This window comes from Bos javanicus, chromosome 10 (assembly GCF_032452875.1).
Source record: "Bos javanicus breed banteng chromosome 10, ARS-OSU_banteng_1.0, whole genome shotgun sequence".
Lineage (NCBI taxonomy): Eukaryota > Metazoa > Chordata > Mammalia > Artiodactyla > Bovidae > Bos > Bos javanicus.
Window position 1 is genome coordinate 10,852,361 of NC_083877.1, and position 21,258 is coordinate 10,873,618.

General features: G+C 40.8%; 1 long non-coding RNA gene across 1 annotated transcript in view; it reads left to right on the forward strand.

Moving 5' to 3' along the window:
* The window catches only part of LOC133255614 (uncharacterized), a 119,091-nt gene that overhangs the window by 43,360 nt on the left and 54,473 nt on the right, over nt 1–21,258 (forward strand). Inside the window, exon 2 of the long non-coding RNA XR_009738994.1 lies at nt 20,548–20,650. This is a non-coding gene — a long non-coding RNA (uncharacterized LOC133255614). The remainder of the gene's footprint in view (nt 1–20,547; nt 20,651–21,258) is intronic.

Below are 21,258 nucleotides of genomic sequence, written 5' to 3' on the forward strand. Positions count from 1 at the left end.
ATCTCATCCTCTGTCGTCCCCTTCTCCTCCTGCCTTCAATCTTTCCCAGCATCAGTGTCTCTTCCAATGAGTCACTTCTTTGCATCACGTGACCAAAGTATTGGAGTTTCAGCTTTAGCATCAGTCCTTCCAAAGAAATCCCAGGGCTGATCTCCTTTAGGATGGACTGGTTGGATCTCCTTGCAGTCCAAGGGACTCTCAAGAGTCTTTTCCAACACCACAGTTCAAAAGCATCAATTCTTCAGCAGTCAGGTTTCTTCACAGTCCAACTCTCACATCCATACATGACCACTGGAAAAACCATAGCCTTGACTAGACAGACTTTTGTTGGCAAAGTAATGTCTCTGCTTCTTAATATGCTCTCTAGGTTGGTTATAACTTTCCTTCCAAGGAGTAAGTGTCTTTTAATTTCATGGCTGCAATCACCATCTGCAGTGATTTTGGAGCCCCCAAAAATAGTCTGACACTGTTTTCACTGTTTTCCCATCTATTTCCCATGAAATGATGGGACCAGATGCCCTGATCTTAGTTTTCTGAATGTTGAGCTTTAAGCCAACTTTTTCACTCTCCTCTTTCACTTTTATCAAGAGGCTTTTTAGTTCCTCTTCACTTTCTGCCATAAGGGTGGTGTCATCTGCATATCTGAGGTGACTGATATTTCTCCTGGCAATCTTGATTCCAGCTTGTGTTTCTTCCAGCCCAGCGTTTCTCATGATGTACTCTGCATAGCAGTTAAATAAGCAAGGTGACAATACACAGCCTTGATGCACTTGCTTTCCTATTTGGAACCAGTCTGTTGTTCCATGTCCAGTTCTAACTGTTGCTTCCTGACCTGCATATAGGTTTCTCAAGAGGAAGGTCAGGTGGTCTGGTATTCCCATCTCTTTCTGAATTTCCCACAGTTTATTGTGATCCATACAGTCAAAGGCTTTGGCATACTCAATAAAGCAGAAATAGTTTTTCTGAAACTCTCTTGCTTTTCCAATGAGCCAGCAGATGCTGGCAATTTGATCTCTGGTTCCTCTGCCTTTTCTAAAACCAGCTTGAGCATTTGGAAGTTCACAGCTCACATATTGCTGAAGCCTGGCTTGGAAAATTTTGAGCATTACTTTACTAGCGTGTGAGATGAGTGCAATTGTGCGGTAGTTTGAGCATTCTTTGGCATTGCCTTTCTTTGGGATTGGAATGAAAACGGACCTTTTTCAGTCCTGTGGCCACTGCTGAGCTTTCCAAATTTTCAGGCATATTGAATGCAGCACTTTCACAGCATCATCTTTCAGGATTTGAAATAGCTCAACTGGAATTCCATCACCTCCACTAGCTTTGTTCGTAGTGATGCTTTCTAAGGCCCACTTGACTTCACATTCCAGGATGTCTGGCTCTAGGTGAGTGATCACACCATCGTGATTATCTTGGTCGTGAAGATCTTTTTTGTACAGTTCTTCTGTGTATTCTTGCCACCTCTTCTTAATATCTTCTGCTTCTGTTAGGTCCATACGATTTCTGTCCTTTATTGAGCCCATCTTTGCATGAAATGTTCCCTTGGTATCTCTAATTTTCTTGAAGAGATCTCTAGTCTTTCCCATTCTGTTGTTTTCCTCTATTTCTTTGCATTGATCGCTGAAGAAGGCTTTCTTATCTCTCCTTGCTATTCTTTGGAACTCTGCATTCAGATGTTTATATCTTTCCTTTTCTCCTTTGCTTGTCGCTTCTCTTCTTTTCACAGCTATTTGTAAGGCCTCCTCAGACAGCCATTTTGCTTTTTTGCATTTCTTTTCCATGGGGATGGTCTTGATCCCTGTCTCCTGTACAATATCATGAACCTCTGTCCATTGTTCATCAGGCACTCTATCAGATCTAGTCCCTTAAATCTATTTCTCACTTCCACTGTGTAGTCATAAGGGATTTGATTTAGGTCATACCTGAATGGTATAGTGGTTTTCCACAGTTAAAAATTGAAGACTTGGGTCACGGTGATATTTTCTGAAAAGTTCTGTAAAGAAAAGTGCTATAGACTAAGGGTTTGTGTCCCCGTAATATTTACATATTGAAAGCTATTCCTCAATGTGACGGTATTTGGAAGGGGGCCATTGGGAGGTGATTGGGTCATGAGGGTAGGGCCCTCATACATGGGATCAGTGCCCTTATAAGAGACCCCAGAGAGCTTCCTCCCCACTGCCACCAAGTGAGGAAATAGTGAGAAGGTGACCATCTATGAACCAGGAAGTGGGCTCTCATCAGACACTGAATCTCCGTACTTTGATCCTGAACTTCTCAGAACTGTAAGGTGCAAATGTTTGTCATTTAAGCCACCAAGACTAGGGTATTCTGTTATAGCAGCCCAAACAGACTGACAAGACAGACAAGAAAAAAAATCATATTGTTGACATATGTACTTTAAGAAATTAGGTGCTGTGCTATTTATTGCCCTTCTCCACAAAATAAGGAAAAATTAATAGAATATTCCATATTTACCTTCTGTGACAACAGAACATAATTAAAAAATAATGCACGTGGGGCAAAAGTCTTAAATAGGATTAAAGTGTACATGCCAAAGCCTTTGACTGTGTGGATCACAATAAACTGTGGAAAATTCTGAAAGAGATGGGAATACCAGACCACCTAATCTGCCTCTTGAGAAATTTGTATGCAGGTCAGGAAGAAACAGTTAGAACTGGACATGGAACAACAGACTGGTTCCAAATAGGAAAAGGAGTACATCAAGGCTGTATATTGTCACCCTGCTTATTTAACTTCTATGCAGAGTACATCATGAGAAACGCTGGACTGGAAGAAACACAAGCTGGAATCAAGATTGCCGGGAGAAATATCAATAACCTCAGATATGCAGATGACACCACCCTTATGGCAGAAAGTGAAGAGGAACTAAAAAGCCTCTTGATGAAAGTGAAAGAGGAGAGTGAAAAAGTTGGCTTAAAGCTCAACATTCAGAAAACGAAGATCATGGCATCTGGTCCCATCACTTCATGGGAAATAGATGGGGAAACAGTGGAAACAGTGTCAGACTTTATTTTTCTGGGCTCCAAAATCACTGCAGATGGTGATTGCAGCCATGAAATTAAAAGATGCATACTCCTTGGAAGGAAAGTTATGACTAACCTAGATAGCATATTCAAAAGCAGAGACATTACTTTGCCAACAAAGGTTCATCTAGTCAAGGCTATGGTTTTTCCTGTGGTCATGTATGGATGTGAGAGTTGGACTGTGAAGAAGGCTGAGCGCTGAAGAATGGATGCTTTTGAACTGTGGTGTTGGAGAAGACTCCTGAGAGTCCCTTGGACTGCAAGGAGATCCAACCAGTCCATTCTGAAGGAGATCAGCCCTGGGATTTCTTTGGAAGGAATGATGCTAAAGCTGAAACTCCAGTACTTTGGCCACCTCATGTGAAGAGTTGACTCATTGGAAAAGATTCTGATGCTGGGAGGGATTGGGGGCAAGAGGAGAAGGGGACAACAGAGGATGAGATGGCTGGATGGCATCACTTACTTGATGTATGTGAGTCTCAGTGAACTCCGGGAGTTGGTGATGGACAGGGAGGCCTGGCATGCTGCGATTCATGGGGTCGCAAAGAGTCAGACACGACTGAGCGACTGATCTGATCTGATCTGAGCCACTCTGATCACAATGAAACTAAGCCATGCCGTGTGGGGCCACCCAAGACGGACAGGTCATGGTGGAGAGATCTGACAGAATGTGGTCCACTGGAGAAGGGAATGGCAAACCACTTCAGTATTCTTGCCTTGAGAACCCCATGAACAGTATGAAAAGGCAAAATGATAGGATACTGAGAGGAACTCCCCAGGTCGGTACGTGTGCAATATGCTGCAGGAGATCAGTGGAGAAATAACTCCAGAAAGAATAAAGGGATGGAGCCAAAGCAAAAACAATGCCCAGTTGTGGATGTGACTGGTGATAGAAGCAAGGTCCGGTGCTGTAAAGAGCAATATTGCACAGGAACCTGGAATGTTACATCCATGAATCAAGGCAAATTGGAAGTGGTCAAACAGGAGATGGCAAGAGTGAATATCAACATTCTAGGAATCAGTGAACAAAAATGGATTGGAATGGGTGAATTTAACTCAGATGACCATTATATCTACTACCATGGGCAGGAATCCCTTAGAAGAAATGGAGTAGCCATCATGGTCAACAAAAGAGTCCGAAATGCAGTACTTGAATGCAAACTCAAAAACGACAGAATGATCTCTGTTCATTTACAAGGCAAACCATTCAGTATCACGGTGATCCAAGCCTACGCCCCAACCAGTAATGCTGAAGAAGCTGAAGTTGAACGGTTCTATGAAGACCTACAAGACCTTTTAGAACTAACGCCCAAAAAAGATGTCCTTTTCATTATAGGGGACTGGAATGCAAAAGTAGGAAGTCAAGAAACACCTGGAGTAACAGGCAAATTTGGCCTTGGAATACGGAATGAAACAGGGCAAAGGCTAATAGAGTTTTGCCAAGAGAACGCACTGGTCATAGCAAGCTGCGGCTGCTGCTGCTAAGTCACTTCAGTCGTGTCCGACTCTGTGCGACCCCATAGACGGCAGCCCACCAGGCTTCCCGTACCTGGGATTCTCCAGGCAAGAACACTGGAGTGGGTTGCCATTTCTTTCTCCAATGCATGAAAGTGAAAAGTGAAAGTGAAGTCACTCAGTCATGTCCGACTCTAGCGACCCCATGGACTGCAGCCTACCAGGCTCCTCCATCCATGGGATTTTCTAGGAAAAAGTACTAGAGTGGGGTGCCATTGCCTTCTCCAGGTCATAGCAAACACCCTCTTCCAAAAACACAAGAGAAGTCTCTACACATGGACATCACCAGATGGTCAACACCGAAATCAGATTGATTATATTCTTTGCAGCCAAAGATGGAGAAGCTCTATACAATCAGCAAAAACAAGACCAGGAGCTGACTGTGGCTCAGATCATGAACTCCTTATTGCCAAATTCAGACTTAAATTGAAGAAAGTAGGGATAAACCACTAGATCATTCAGGTATGTCCTAAATCAAATCCTTTATAATTGTACAGTGGAAGTGAGAAATAGATTTAAGGGACTAGATCTGATAGACAGAGTGCCTGATGAACTATGGACAGAGGTTTGTGACATTGTAAGGAGACAGGGATCAAGACCATCCCCATGGAAAAGAAATGCAAAAAAGTAAAATGGCTGTCTGAGGAGGCCTTACAAATAGCTGTGAAAAGAAGAGAAGCGACAAGCAAAGGAGAAAAGGAAAAATATAAGCATCTGAATGCAGAGTTCCAAAGAATAGCAAGGAGAGATAAGAAAGCCTCCCTCAGCAATCAATGCAAAGAAATAGAGGAAAACAACAGAATGGGAAAGACTAGAGATCTCTTCAAGAAAATTAGAGATACCAAGGGAACATTTCATGCAAAGATGGGCTCAATAAAGGACAGAAATCGTATGGACCTAACAGAAGCAGAAGATATTAAGAAGAGGTGGCAAGAATACACAGAAGAACTGTACAAAAAAGATCTTCACGACCAAGATAATCATGATGGTGTGATCACTCACCTAGAGCCAGACATCCTGGAATGTGAAGTCAAGTGGGCCTTAGAAAGCATCACTACGAACAAAGCTAGTGGAGGTGATGGAATTCCAGTTGAGCTATTCCAAATCCTGAAAGATGATGCTGTGAAAGTGCTGCACTCAATATGCCTGAAAATTTGGAAAGCTCAGCAGTGGCCACAGGACTGAAAAAGGTCCGTTTTCATTCCAATCCCAAAGAAAAGCAATGCCAAAGAATGCTCAAACTACCGCACAATTGCACTCATCTCACACGCTAGTAAAGTAATGCTCAAAATTTTCCAAGCCAGGCTTCAGCAATATGTGAGCTGTGAACTTCCAAATGCTCAAGCTGGTTTTAGAAAAGGCAGAGGAACCAGAGATCAAATTGCCAGCATCTGCTGGCTCATCGAAAAAGCAAGAGAGTTCCAGAAAAACATCTATTTCTGCTTTATTGAGTATGCCAAAGCCTTTGACTGTATGGATCACAATAAACTGTGGGAAATTCAGAAAGAGATGGGAATACCAGACCACCTGACCTTCCTCTTGAGAAACCTATATGCAGGTCAGGAAGCAACAGTTAGAACTGGACATGGAACAACAGACTGGTTCCAAATAGGAAAAGGAGTATGTCAAGGCTGTATATTGTCACCCTGCTTATTTAACTTCTATGCAGAGTACATCATGAGAAATGCTGGGCTGGAAGAAGCACAAGCTGGAATCAAGATTGCCTGGAAAAATATCAATAACCTCAGATATGCAGATGACACTGCCCTTATGGCAGAAAGTGAAGAGGAACTAAAAAGCCTCTTGATGAAAGTGAAAGAGGAAAGTGAAAAAGTTAGCTTAAAGATCAACATTCTAAGATCAACAAACTAAGATCATGGCATCTGGTCCCATCACTTCATGGAAAATAGATGGGGAAACAGTGGAAACAGGGTCAGACTTTATTTTTGGGGCTCCAAAATCACTGCAGATGGTGGTTGCAGCCATGAAGTTAAAAGATTCTTAAGCCTAGGAAGGAAAGATATGACCAGCCTAGATAGCATATTAAAAAGCAGAGACATTACTTTGCCAACAAATGTCTGTCTAGTCAAGGCTATGGTTTTTCCAGTGGTCGTGTATGGATGTGAGAGTTGGACTGTGAAGAAAGTTGAGTGCTGAAGAATTGATGCTTTTGAACTGTGGTGCTGGAGGAGACTCTTGAGAATCCCTTGGACTGCAAGGAGACCCAACCAGTCCATCCTAAAGGAGATAAGTCCTGGGTGTTCTTTGGAAGGACTGATGCTGAAGCTGAAACTCCAGTACTTTGGCCACCTCATGTGAAGAGTTGACTCATTGGAAAAGACTCTGATGCTGGGAGGGATTGGGGGCAGGAGGAGAAAGGGACGACAGAGGATGAGATGGTTGGATGGCATCACCGACTTGATGCACATGATTTTGGGTGTACTCTAGGAGTTGGTGATGGACAGGAAGGCCTGGCGTGCTGGGGATCATGAGATTGCAAAGAGTCAGACACGACTGAGCAATGAACTGAACTGTTCTACCTCTTGAATCAACAATCTTAATCAACGGTTAAGATTTTCAGTAAGCAAGAGAAAGGATTTTACCAAGATTCACAACTCTTTACAAAGGTCTTATTTATTCTTTCAGAATAACTATTAAGGTCTTGTGAAAACCTCAGAGGAAAATGCATTCTTTTAAGAAGTTACTTGCTTAAGTCACAAATGTGTTTGTTATGGGAAAGTCAATTTGTTTAATTTGCAATTGATCTCAGTAACTGTATTTATTAATTTACCACTCAATGTATTATATTAGACAGAAAGCACCTGACTGCTTAGTCTAATTTCTCTCTGAAAGGTGCTTGAAATTAAAAAGTATGCCTTCAGCCAGTTCTGATCTAAATACATACTAATGCTTTGTTCTTCTATAAGTGGTAGGATACTTAGCACTTGGTGATTGGTTTGATAGACTGGGCACAAAAGAATCTTCAGGAATGATGCCCAGGTCATAAGGGTTGAGCCCTTGGATAACCAGTAGGGGAAGAAGATGTTGGTGACACAGGGGTCACAGGAGGAGGAGAGTAAGTTTTTCAGGAAGACAGGGTGTTTGACTCTGGACGTGGAAACGGAGTTGCCTGTAGGAGAAACTAACAGAGCTGAGTAACAGGCAAATGGAGGTATGTGTGTGGAGCTCAAGATAGAGATCTAGAAATTTTAATTTGAAGCCAAGTGCACCTGACTCATATAGAGCCATTCTCAGCTAAGTTTGGGACCCTTGTAATTTGACCCAGGAAAGGTCAAATAGTTATTACTAACTTAATGCTTTCCTCATTGAGAACAGAAAAGGTTGCTTTTGAAAGAAAATCAGTATCCACTGTGGTGAGTACTGCCCTTGAGTAATTTAGGATAAAACCAGCCATGGCATTGATGTTGGGCATGACAAGCCCTCCATCTTACCCTCATCAGGGGCCAGAACATAACAGGTATTCAGTAGTTATTTGTTGAATAAACATGGTTAAATATCCCCATTCACCATAAACTGCCCTCAAATATGTCCTTATCATCCAATGGAACTGGAAGTGCAAAGGCTAGAAATGCTTCTTTTTTAATGAAAGGATCATCCCCACATACTTCTGGGAGGGGTAATCAGCAACAACCATGGGTCATACAATTCCCCATTGGAATAATTTTTGGAAAAAGGAACAAGGATGGGGAGAGTGGGAGGGATTGAAAGGAGAAGGGAATCATGGGGGTCAGGCTGCTTCCTTCCCATCTTTCCCGGGGGGCTGATCTGGTCTGGAGGCCTGAGGCCCTCCACCCAGGACACTCTTAAAGGTACCAAGATGTCCTTCCTTCCATCCTTTCCATTACTTGTTTTCAAATGTGCTACTGCACCTCCGCCTACCCCTAGGAATAGCAACAGAGTCTGAAGGCCCACCTCCCGGCTCCACTAATCTCCACAGCATTGATCTTTGCCACTAAATAGCAACTTGAAAAGCCAAGGAACAATGTATCTCCCCCAACAGTAATTCTGAGCCCTCTTGGGAGACTAAAGTTGCAGTGCTGGGGTTTGTAAGAGGTACTGCATCTCTGCAGGGAGGGGAAAGTGGAAATGCAGCAGTGGTGGGGAAAGAAGAGCCTTTGTTTCAGCCACAAAGATATTAACAAAGGCAAGGCCCTCACCCAGTTGGAGGGAAAGGAGTTAGAAATTTGGGTGGGAAGCCTGCCCCCACCCTTCACTCTGATTTTGGCTTCTGCTTATTATGGTTCAGCTTCTTCTCTCCTTAAGTCACTTTTGGCTTCTGTCTTGGTGAGCAGCAACTCAGAAAGCATAAACCTGTCCCTGGAACGTCATCCTTTAGAGGCTGAAATGGAATATTTCTGGAATAACCTTTCTCTTCATGTCTGTACACAGCCCCAGAAGCAGCAATTCTGCAAGAGGGGAGTGGAAACTGAGGCCACAACCTATATTATGGAGCCTTCCAAAATGCTCCTCCCTGAAACAAGTAGAGAATTAACAGAAACATACTGGGGAGGAAGGGGGAGGTCTGGATGTCAGGTTAGCCTCTTGTAGAGACTTGTCCTCAGCCACCTGCCTTCCTCAGTTTACAAAAACTCAGTAAGTATTTGCACTGCACACTGAGGGTTAAATTTAGCTGACAAGGTGGCCGTGGAATGCCAGCCAGCCCATCTCCTGATTGTCCTTTGTTCCAAGAGCTCTATAGTCCCTCCCTGAACAATAGCTAGGAAAAAAAAAAAAAATCTCTACCAGGTTTCCTCCTACCAGCCTCCAAAATCCTAGCGAATTCATTACCTGAGTTCAAATTATCCTCTTGCAAAACAGACCCCAGAGACTTGTGCTGGTCTCACTTCAGCTGCTGTTTATTGCAAAGCAAAGTGACTTAATTTTCCCAGGTGAGTGAATGTTGGTGAAAATCACTCACTCCAAGAATGACCACAGAAGCAGGCTCTATAGTTACCTGAAGAGTGCTCTTCTCTCAGAAGCTGCAGAGGAGAGGGGGGTTGTTAGAGGCACCCCCTCTGACCTCGCCTGCTGTTTGGGGACATGAGACTTTATTTGCTAACATGTAGCTGGGAGTGTGACTTGGTTTTCCTGTTTCTATTCTGGGCTCTGGTACTTGACTTTGCTTTGTGAAGTTCTCCAGGGACAGGTGCATCCTGTCTGCTGACATCCGTTGGCTCTGAGGTGACACAGTCTCATGAAGATGGCTCCTATTTCAATGTTGTGTCTTCCGCTGTTCTGATTCTGTGTATTTCTCCTTCTCAGTTTTCTTTATCTCCACGGGTCCCCATGGACCCAAACGGACCACTTGACATTCTCCTGCTTTCCATCCTCCACCTGTATTCTATCAGTCTGGAATACAGTAATTACTTGATTCATCTTTCAATTCACTGGACTATAAACAGAAGCCAGGGAAAGCCAACAACTCCATTTTCCATTGGAAAATGCCCAGGAGCTGGTTAACAAGAGGAGTGTTCATGGGAAAGGAAATTAACAGTTTGATGAGATTTCAGAGTGTGTGCTAGGGAGGCTCAACCAGCAGAAGCCTCTTACCTGAAGCCATGAATCTCTTCTATACCAAAGGAGGAACTGAAACTCAGATCCACAGTTGTACCTCAGCTTCCCCATGAGACTTAATTCATTCTCTTAAAAGATAGCAGTTTTACTAGGTTAGAACATTTCGTTTCTGAAGTGGGAGGAATAAGGCATGCTAGAAATTATATCATCATCGTCACCATTGTTGTATATATATGTTTTGAAAAAATGGCCTTTCTCCTTAGTTCCTGGGACATAATCTCTAATTGTTTTGGAATTTCCCTAGGAGTAGAAGTATTTCTGTTACTCTTGGTGGATTCCTCAGATCATTAAATTTACACTAACAAGGTGGCTGAGGATGGAGGCTGGCGATGCCAGGAAGACTAATGATGTGATTAGAGAGTAGGGCTTTGAGCACAGGCAGAGAATACAATGTTTTTCCAGGTAGTTCTAAACCTGTAAGATGTTCTCTTTTCACCAACAAGTCTAAGTCCATAAATTCCTTCTCATCATTGAGGAGCACCCCCAGGATGTAAGCAAACTTAAAATTAAGAACACAATGCTATATACAAAAAGAAATTATGCCCAGGGTAACAGGCATCTTACAGAACTTGCATAGGAATATTCCAGGATTGAAGCAATCTAGTGGGAAGAGAACAAATAAAGTTATAAACCAACTTCCTAAAAACCATATTTAAGTGAGATCATTGTGCATTATTCAGATCAAAGAATCAGTATTCCCAATCTGTAAGGGGTTCTGATAAATCAGTGAGAAAAGATTGACATCCCTGCAAAAAATGGCAGGGCACACGGGGAAGCAAATTTTAAGAGGCAGCACAAAATGGCCAGTATACATGGAAAACTGTGCAGCGTTTCTGGAAGTGAAAAAATGCCAGTTAAAAATAATGAGATATCATTTCTTTGCCTAAAAGATTGGCAAAGATCAAAAAGACTTTTAGTACCTAGTATTGGAAAAGTGAACTCTCTTATTAACATGTTGGATGTATAAATGACACAACCTTTCTAGTGGGAAATATGGCATTATGTATCGAAATGGCACATGGGCATTTCTTTTTACTAATTCCATTTCCAGAAATTTAAAATATGTTGATAATCAGACAAGTATATACATATACACACACTCACACACATATATATCCATGGATGCAATAGATCTATTAGTGGAGAGTTAAAACAGATTATGGTATACTCCCCACATGCAGAATAATATACAACCATTAAAAATCAAGATGATGATCCATATTATTTGTGGCTACAACACATTGTTGAATAAGAAAACAAGTTCAGGAGTTAAAAAAAAAACATTCATAGCATATTCCCATTTTAATTGTGTGAATGCACAAATACTAGCAATTATTCTATTCGTGAGGGGGGATTACAGGTCATTTCCACTTTTTTATTGTTTGAATGTATTTTAGTTTTTTTCCTACAGCAGTTTTAGGTTCACAGAAAAATTGAGAAGAAGGTGCAGAGATTTCTTATATACCTCTTCCCTCAAAACATTCATAGCCTCACCCATTATCAACATCCCCCACCAAAGCAGAACATTTGTTATAATTGGTAAACCAGTATTGATTTATTTTAATCACCAAAGTCCCTAGTTTATCTTAGGGTTTACTCTTGATGTTGTACATTCCATGCATTTGGACAAATGTATAATGACGTATCTACAACTGTGGTGTACAGAGTATTCTCACTGTCTTAAAAGTCCTCTGTGGTCCTCACAGAGACGAATAAAGCCCTCTGCTTATCCCTCTCCACCACCCTCACCAGCCACTGGCAACCACTGATCTTTTACTGTTTCTAAGGTTTTGCCTTTTCCAGGAAGTCATATAGTTAGAATCACAGAGTATATAGCACTTTCAGATTGACTTCTTTCCCTTGTTAATATGCACTTACATTTCCTCCATCTCTTTTCATGACAGGAACACTCATTTCTTTTTAGTGCTGAATAATATTCCACTGTCTGGATATATTACAGTGTGTTTATCCATTTACCCGCCGAAGGACATCTTCTTAGATGCTTCCAAGTTTTGGCAGTTATGAATGAATTTAGTTTCTTTTTTTTTTAATTTTATTTTTAAACTTTACAATATTGTATTAGTTTTACCAAATATCTAAATGAATCCGCCACAGGTATACCTGTGTTCCCCATCCTGAACCCTTCTCCCTCCTCCCTCCCCATACCCTCCCTCTGGGTCTTCCCAGTGCACCAGCCCCAAGCATCCAGTATCGTGCATCAAACCTGGACTGGCGACTTGTTTCATACATGATATTATACATGTTTCAATGCCATTCTCCTAAATCTCCCCACCCTCTCCCTCTCCCACAGAGTCCATAAGACTGATCTGTACATCAGTGTCTCTTTTGCTGTCGCGTACACAGGGTTATTGTTACCATCTTTCTAAATTCCATATATATGCATTAGTATACTGTATTGGTGTTTTTCTTTCTGGCTTACTTCACTCTGTATAATAGGTTCCAGTTTCATCCACCTCTTTAGAACTGATTCAAATGTATTCTTTTTAATGGCTGAGTAATACTCCATTGTGTATATGTACCACAGCTTTCTTATCCATTCCTCTGCTGATGGGCATCTAGGTTGCTTCCATGTCCTGGCTATTATAAACAGTGCTGCAATGAACATTGGGGTACACGTGTCTCTTTCCCTTCTGGTTTCCTCAGTGTGTATGCCCAGCAGTGGGATTGCTGGATCATAAGGCAGAATTTAGTTTCTATAAACATTTGTTTGACTTTCCAGGTGGCTCAAATAGTAGAGAATCCACCTACAATGCAGCAGACCTGGGTTTGATCCCTGCGTTAGGAAGATCCCCTGGAGGAGGAAATGGCAACACACTCCAGTATTCTTGCCTGGGAAATCCCATGGACAGAGAAGCTGAGCTAGCTCGGGGCTGCAGTCCAAATGGTTGCAAGGAGTGTGATTGCTGAATCATGTAGTAGGAGTATGTTTAGTTTTATAAGAAACTGCTAAACTGTCCTCCAAAATTACTATACAATTTTGCGGTGAATGAGAGCTCCCGTTGTTCCACAAAGATGTGGAGCACCATATCCCTTGTGGGGCAACGGGAGTTCTCATTTGTCGCCGGTGTTTGATTGTCAGTATTCCAGATTTTAGGTTATTCTAATAGGTGTGCGGTCGTATTTCATTGCTGTCTTAATTTGTATTTTTCTGCTGATATACGATGTGGAGCGTCTTTTCCATATGCTGTTTGCCATTTGTATATCTTCACTGGTGGGGTGTCTGTTTAAGTTTTTGGTCCACTTTTTAACTGAGTTGTTGAATAGGTTCCCCTGTATTCCTAGTTTTGGAGGAGTTTTTATTGTGAGTGGGTGTTGGATTTTGTTCAATGCTTTTTTTGCATCTATTGATATATAATTTTTCTTCCTTAGCCTATTGATGTAATTGATTTTTGACAGTCAAACCAGATTTGCATACCTGGGTTAAATCCCACTTGGTTCTGGTGTATAATTCTCCTTATCTGTTTTTCGATTTGATTTGTTAATGTTTCATTGAGGACTTTTGCATCTAAGTTTGTAAGAGATATTGCTCTGTAGTTTTCTTATAATGTGTTTGTCTGGTTTTATTACTAGGGTAATGCCATCCTCTTTGACTGAATTAGGAAGTATTCCCCTGTTTCTGTCCTCCAACAGAGGTTGTAGAGAATTGGTACAATTTCTTCCTTAAATGTTTGGGAGAATTCACCAGTGAACCTTCTGGGGCCTGGTGTTTTCTGGTGTAGATGTCATTAATTATTATGCAATTTCTTTAGGCTTATTCAGTTTGTCTCTTTTGTCTTGTGTGAGTTTTGGTAGACTGTATCTTTCAAGGAATTGATTCAGTTCATCTACGCTATCAAATTTAGGGGCATAGAGTAGTTTAAAATATTCCATTATTATTCTTTCAGTGTCGGTGGGATGTGTAATGATCTTCCCTCTTTCATTTCACACACTAGTAATTTGCATTCTCTTTTTTTCCTCAGTTAGTCTGGCTACAGCTTACTGATTTTATTGCTTTTTATTTTTGTCCAAAGAACTAGCTTTTGGTTTTGTTGATTCTCTCCTGTTTTCAATTTCATTGATTTCTGTTCTAATGCTTATTATTTTTCTTTTTTTCCACTTACTTTGGATTTAATTTGCTCTTCATTTTCTAGTTTCCTAAAGTGTAAACAGATTATTGATTTTAGATATTTCTTCTTTTCTAATACATGTTGTTGCTCTGTCCATTTTGTCCAGCTCTTTGCAACCCCATGGACTGCAGCATTCTGGGCATCCCTGTCCTTCACTATCTCCCAGAGTTTGCTCAAACTCATGTCCATTGTGTTGATGATGCCATTCAACCATCTCATCCTCTGTCACCGTCTTCTCCTCCTGCCTTCAGTCTTTCCCAGAATCGGGGTCTTTCCCAATGGGTCAGCTCTTTGTATCAGGTGGCCAAAGTATTGGAACTTCAGCTTTAGCATCAGCCCTTCCAATGAATATTCAGGATTGATGATTTCCTTTAAGATTGGCTGGTTTGATCTCCTTGCTGTCCAAGAGACTCTCATATCCAGTGCTATAAATTTCCCTCTAAGCAGTACTTTTACTGCCTCCCACAAATTTTTTAAGTTGTATTTTTTTATTTTCATTTCATTCAAAATATTTTAAAATTTTTATTGAAATGTTTTCTTTGACTTGTGCATTATTAGGAAGTGTGTTGTTTACTCTCCACTCATTTGGGCATTTTCCAATTATCTTCCTGTTATTGATATCTAGTTTAATTCTACTGTGGTCTGGAAGCAGACACTATATAATTTCTATTCATTTAAATTTGTTAAAGTGTATTTCAGGGCCCAGAATATAGTCAGTTTTGATGGATATTTCATGTTAACTTGAAAGAATACTATTCTGCTATTGTTGGATGAAGTAGACTGTGGATATAAATTAGATCTAATTGATTGATGGTATTGCTGAGTTCAATATGTCCTTCCTAAATTTCTGTGTGGTGAATTGTCCATTTCAACTAGAGGAGGTTGAAGTCTCCAGTTATGATAGTGGATTTGTCTATTTGTCTACTGTCCTTGCATTTCTATCAGTGTTTGCCCCATGTAGTTTGACACTTTATTGTTAAACACACACACGTTCAGTTCAGTTCAGTCGCTCTGTCGTGTCCGACTCTTTGCGACCCATGGACTGCAGCACACCAGGCCTCCCTGTTCATCACCAACTCCCGGAGTTTACTCAAACTCATGCCCCTTGGATCAGTGATGCCATCCAACCATCTCATCCTCTGTTGTCCCCTTCTCCTCCTGCCCTCAATCTTTCCCAGCATTAGGGTCTTTTCAAATGAATCTGCTCTTCGCATCAGGTGGCCAAAATATTGGAGTTTCAGCTTCAACATCAGTCCTTCCAATGAATATTCAGGACTGATTTCCTTTAGGATGGACTGGTTGGATCTCCTTGCATCCAGGGGACTCAAGAGTCTTCTCCAACAACCACAGTTCAAAAACATCAATTCTTTGGTGCTCAGCTTTCTTTATAGTCCAACTCTCACATCCATACATGACCACTGGAAAAACCATAGCCTTGTCTAGACGGACCTTTGTTGGCAATGTCTCTGCTTTTTAATATGCGGTCTAGGTTGGTCATAGCTTTTCTTTCAAGGAGTAAGCGTCTTTTAATTTCATGGCTGCAATCACCATCTGCAGTGATTTTGGAGCCCAGAAAAATAAAGTCTGACACTGTTTCCACTGTTTCTCCATCTATTTGCCATAAAGTGATGGGACCGGATGCCATGATCTTAGTTTTCTGAATGTTGAGCTTTAAGCCAACTTGTTCACTCTCCTCTTTCACTCTCATCAAGAGGCTCTTTAGTTCTTCACTTTCTGCCATAAGGGTGGTGTCATCTGCATATCTGAGTTTATTGATATTTCTCCCGGCAATCTTGATTTCAGCTTTTGCTTCATCCAGCCCACACATGTTAAAGATTGTTATATTTTCTTGGAGAATTGCCCCCTTTATCATTATGTAATGCCCTTATTTATCCCTGATAAGTTTTCTTGCTTTGAAGTCTACCTTGTCTGAAATTAATATAGCTACTCCTGCCCTCTTGTAAGTTTTGAAATGTTAGCATGGTATATATTTCTCTATCCATTTACTTTTGAACTGTGCGTGTCTGTATGTGTTAAGTGAGTTTCTTGTATACAACATGTAGTTGGGTCTTGTTCTTTCATACACTCTGACAGTCCCTGTCTTTTCATTGTTACATTTAGACTGTTGACACTCATAGTGATTATCAATATAGTTGTATTAAAATCTACAGTATGTGTACTGTTTTCTGCTTGTTGCCCTTGTTTTTTTTCCCCTATTTTCGTCTTCTACTTTTTTACTGCCTTTTGTAATCTTAATTGAGCATTTTATATGATTCCATGTTTTCTATCTTAACATATCAGCTCTAATTCTTTTTCTTTTTTCTAACTTGTTTTAGTGGTGGTCTTATTGTTTATGATATACATTCACAACTGATCCAAGCCCACTTTAAAAAAAACCCTATGCTGCCTCATAGTGATAGTAGTGAAGTCACTCAGTCGTGTCCGACTCTTTGCGACCCCATGGACTGCAGCCTATTAGGCTCTTCCGTCCATGGGATTTTCCAGGCAAGAGTGCTGGAGTGGGGTGCCATTGCCTTCTCCAGGGGATCTTCCCGACCCAGGAATTGAACCTGGGTCTCGCGCATTGCAGGCAGACGCTTTACCGTCTGAGCCACCATACATAGTGTAAAAACCTTTTAATAACAAAATAATTCTGATTCCTTTCTCCTTTCCCTTGTATTGCTGTCATTCATTTCATTTATATATACATTATATATGTGCACATAAGATATATATAAGCATACATAATTGAATACATTATTGCTATTGTTATTTTGAACAAACTGTTTCCTGTTAGATCAATTAAAAATAAGAAATTATGTTTTTATTTTACCTTCACTTATTCCTTCTTCATAGCTCTTCTTTTCTTTATGTAGATCTGAGCTTCTTATTTATATCATTTTCCTTCTCTCTAAAGAATTTCTTTTATATTTCTTGCAAGACATGTATACTGGCAACTTAGTCCCTCAATTTTTTTTTGTCTAAGTAAATCTTTATTTCTCCTTCATTTTTGAAGGATAATTTCTCTGGTATAGAATTCTAGATAGGTGGGGTTTATTTTACTTTATTTTTTTTGCTTTCAATAATTTAAATATTTCACATCACTCTCTTATTTACATGGTTTCTGAGAAGTTAGATGTAACTCTTTTCTTTGTTTTTCCATAGACGTGATATTTTTCTGCTCTAGTGTCTTTCAGGATTTTTTTCTTTATTTTTAATTTTCTGTAGTTTGCAAATCATATACCTCAGTTTATTTTAATTCATTTATGCTACTTGGTGTTTTTTGAGCTTCCTCAGTCAGTAGTTTGGTGTCTGACATTAACTGGTGAAATTCTCAATCATTATTATATCAACTACTTCTTCTCTTCCTTTCGCCCTTTCATCTCCTTCTGCTATTTCCATTATGTGTATATTATACTTTTTGTAGTTGCCCAAAACTGCAAAATGTTGTTCTCTTTGCTTTTCAGCTTGGAAGGTTTCTTTTGAGATATCCTCAACTCAGAGATTCTTTCCTTAGCCATGTCATCTGTTAATCTACTAATAGACCTGTCAAAAGCATTCTTCATTTTTGTTTCAATGTTTTTGATCTCTAACATTTCTTTTTGGTTCGTTCTTAGGATTTGCATCTCTCTACTTGTATTCTCCATCTGTTCTTGTGTGCTGTCTACTTCATCCATTGGAGACCTTAGCATATTAATCATAGTTGTTTTGAATTCCTGGTCTGATAATTCCAACATCATTACTGTGTCTGGTTTTGATGCTTGCTCTGTGGTTTTTGTCTTTCAATATGCCTTGTAAATTTTCTTTTTGATAGCTGGACATAATGTACAAGGTAAAACCAACTGCTATAAACAGGACTTTAGTATTGTAGTAAGGAGATATGGGAGGAGAAGGCAATGGCACCCCACTCCAGTACTCTTGCCTGGAACATCCCATGGGCAGAGGAGCCTGGTAGGCTGCAGTCCATGGGGTCGAGAAGAGTTGGACACGACTGAGCAACTTCGCTTTCACTTTTCACTTTCATGCGTTGGAGAAGGAAATGGCAGCCCACTCCAGTGTTCTTGCCTGGAGAATCCCAGGGACGGGGAAGCCTGGTGGGCTGCCATCTATGGGGTCGCACAGAGTCTGACACGACTAAAGCGACTTAGCAGCAGCAGCAGCAAGAAGGTATGGGACAAGGGGAAGCATTCTATAGTCCTAGGATTAGGTCTTAGTCTTTTAGTGAGCCTATGGGAGCTTTAAGTGCAACTCAGGGAAATTTTTCTCCTCCCTTAGATGAGAGACAATGGCTAGAGTGGGCTAGAATTGGGTATTTCCCTTTCTCCAGGGAAGTTAGGCTCTGATGATATCCCCATGAGGTAAGACTCTGGTTAATTAGTGCTCTGTTGTATTAAAAAAAATTTTTTTTTTCCTTTCTCCCCCTGATGGAAGTACAAGGAGGTTCATCTCTGATATTCAGTGTGAGAATCTGGTCAAGCTCCTGGTGGTAAATTTCACAGAATTGTGAAGGCCACCCTATAACTGGGTCCCCCTGGAGTTTTTAACTCTCAGACCTGTCCACTCTGAGCTCCCAGCAATTTGTCAATTATAATGCAGGCTCTCCTGCCCTGGCGTCAGTTCCCACAATGGTTTCCTCTCATAAAACTGTTCAGTAACCCATGACTCTGTACATTCACCTCTCTCTCCCATCTTCACTCTGGGAAACATTTTAAAGTCATTTCATTTGTAATTTCTTCTCTCCATTTTCTCTTTCTGGAATTTCTGTTATTTGGCTTTTGAACTTCTTAGCATAATCCTGCTTTTCTTCTATTTCTCTGTATTTTTGCTTTACTTTTTAAGGGAAATGATTCAACCTTATCTTCCATCCCTTGTTCATTCTGCGATCACGTTTTTAATATCAGGAGCCCTTTACCTGCTTAGTGCTCCTTCGTACGTGAGAGAGGGATGAGTATATGATGTCCTGTTCTTATTTCATGGATGCCGTGTCTTCTCTTAGCTCTCCAATATGTTACTCATAATTGTTTTTTTTTTTTTTAATATGCTTCTCCTTATATCCTCGAAGTTGCTTTTTCTTTGTTTACATCTCTATCTTCCAAATTAGAAATTTTCTTCAGATGTCTGGTTTTCTTCGACTGACTGCTCATGATTAACATATGGGGCTAGCAGGCTGCTCATGAGCTCTGAATATGTAGGTCCAGCTTTACTGAACTGTACTGTAGGTGATCCCCATTTACTGAGCTTCACTGTAGGATGAGCCCCATTTACTGAGGGACTGTACAGTAGGGTAATCCCCATTACTGAGCTGTACTGTAGGGTGATCCCATTTACTGAGGAGCTGTACTGAAGGGTGATCCCATTTACTGAGCTTCACTGTAGGGTGATTCCCATTTACTGGCAAAGACATTTGCTAAGGTCTTTCCTTTGAACTGGCCAAATAAAGCAGAGAATTTTCTTCCTGCCTCCTTCCAAGAGGGTGAAGGACTGGGTGTCATTGTCTGGAACTGAGTGAGGTATTCACTGTGCCTGTCAATCCACTAACAGCTCCTGTTCCAGAGGAGGCTCACCCTGAGACTTTGGGTCTGGTTTTTAGCTTACCCTATACTGGTTTAAGATTGTTCTTTCCTCGTTCTAGGGTGGAAAGCTCTTTATGGAAGGAAAGCTGAGATCAAGAACTATATCTTTAGCTTTGACAGTTCCGAAGTATAAACTCCAAAGCACCTAGGACATAAAACTTATGTCATTGTGGAAGAAAAGCTATCTAAAACTTGAAAATAAGGCAAAAAGAATGGCTTTGTGACCTTTCTAAAAAGTCTGTGGAGAGTCATCTGACTTACCCAGGGAATGACCCTTTGGTTGTGGCTCAAACGTTTTACAACCCTGGTATATTAAGAGATTAACTTTTAGAAAAATAATAAGGTTCATGATATATTGGGGGGCCCTCTGGTAGAAAAGTTACCCACACACTTGTCTACAGACCATTAACTTGTTTAGCATCTATTTAGCTAAACTGAATCTTACTTCAGTACTCCTTTCCCCACTAACTCTATAATCCCTGTTTCTCAAAGTTTCTCCAAAACGGCTCTCTTCTTACTGCTGGTTTCTTCATTAATGAATTAATAAAACTTTGGCGTGAGTTTGCCATCTGTACGTATGGGATTTATGTTTTGTTTGATAGTTGGAGAACTGTGCTTTTTCACCATTAATGAAAAGTCTGGAAGAATAGTCCTCAGTAACAAAAAGTTGTGTCTCTTGGCCTTCCTCCCCAGATGAGGTGAAGGTACTCTGAACTGGGAGAGGTGGGGAGAGTCAGACGGAAGCCAAAGAGCTTGGAAACTGGCAGGTGCTAAGAAGAGGTCTGAGCTGCAGAATGTAAGTAATTTGCTTTTTTTAAAAAATATTTATTTTATTTTTGGCTACACTGCATCGTCATTGCTGTGCTTTCTCTAGTTGCGGTGAGCAGAAGCTACTCTCTAGTCGCAGCGCATGGAATTCTCTTGCTGCCGTGTTTCTCTGGTTGCCAAGCACGGGCTCTAGAGCACAGGCTCAGTAGCTGTGGTGCACAGGTGCAGTTGTCCCTCGACACATGGAATCTTCCCAGACCAGGGATCAATCCTCTCCCCTGCCTTGGCAAGTGGATTCTTAACCACTGGACCACCAGGGAAGTCCAGAATGTAAGCAATTTGCTTTTTATAAAATGTGGATCATACTGTACTTGCTACTGTACTTTGTACTCAGCAATATGGGGTGAACATCTTTACAGGTCAAAAAATAATTGTCCTAAAATATGATTTTTTAAAATTGATAATAGCACACTACTACGTGAGCTAGCTTAATGACTTAGGGAAGCTCTGCCCATTTCTCCTTCCAACCGGTAGGCACAGTCAGTCTCAGTTACTTTAGTTTTTAAGTCTTGCATTAAAATAACATCTCCTTATTGGAAAGAATCCTAAACTGTGTGGACCCCAACAAACAATTGT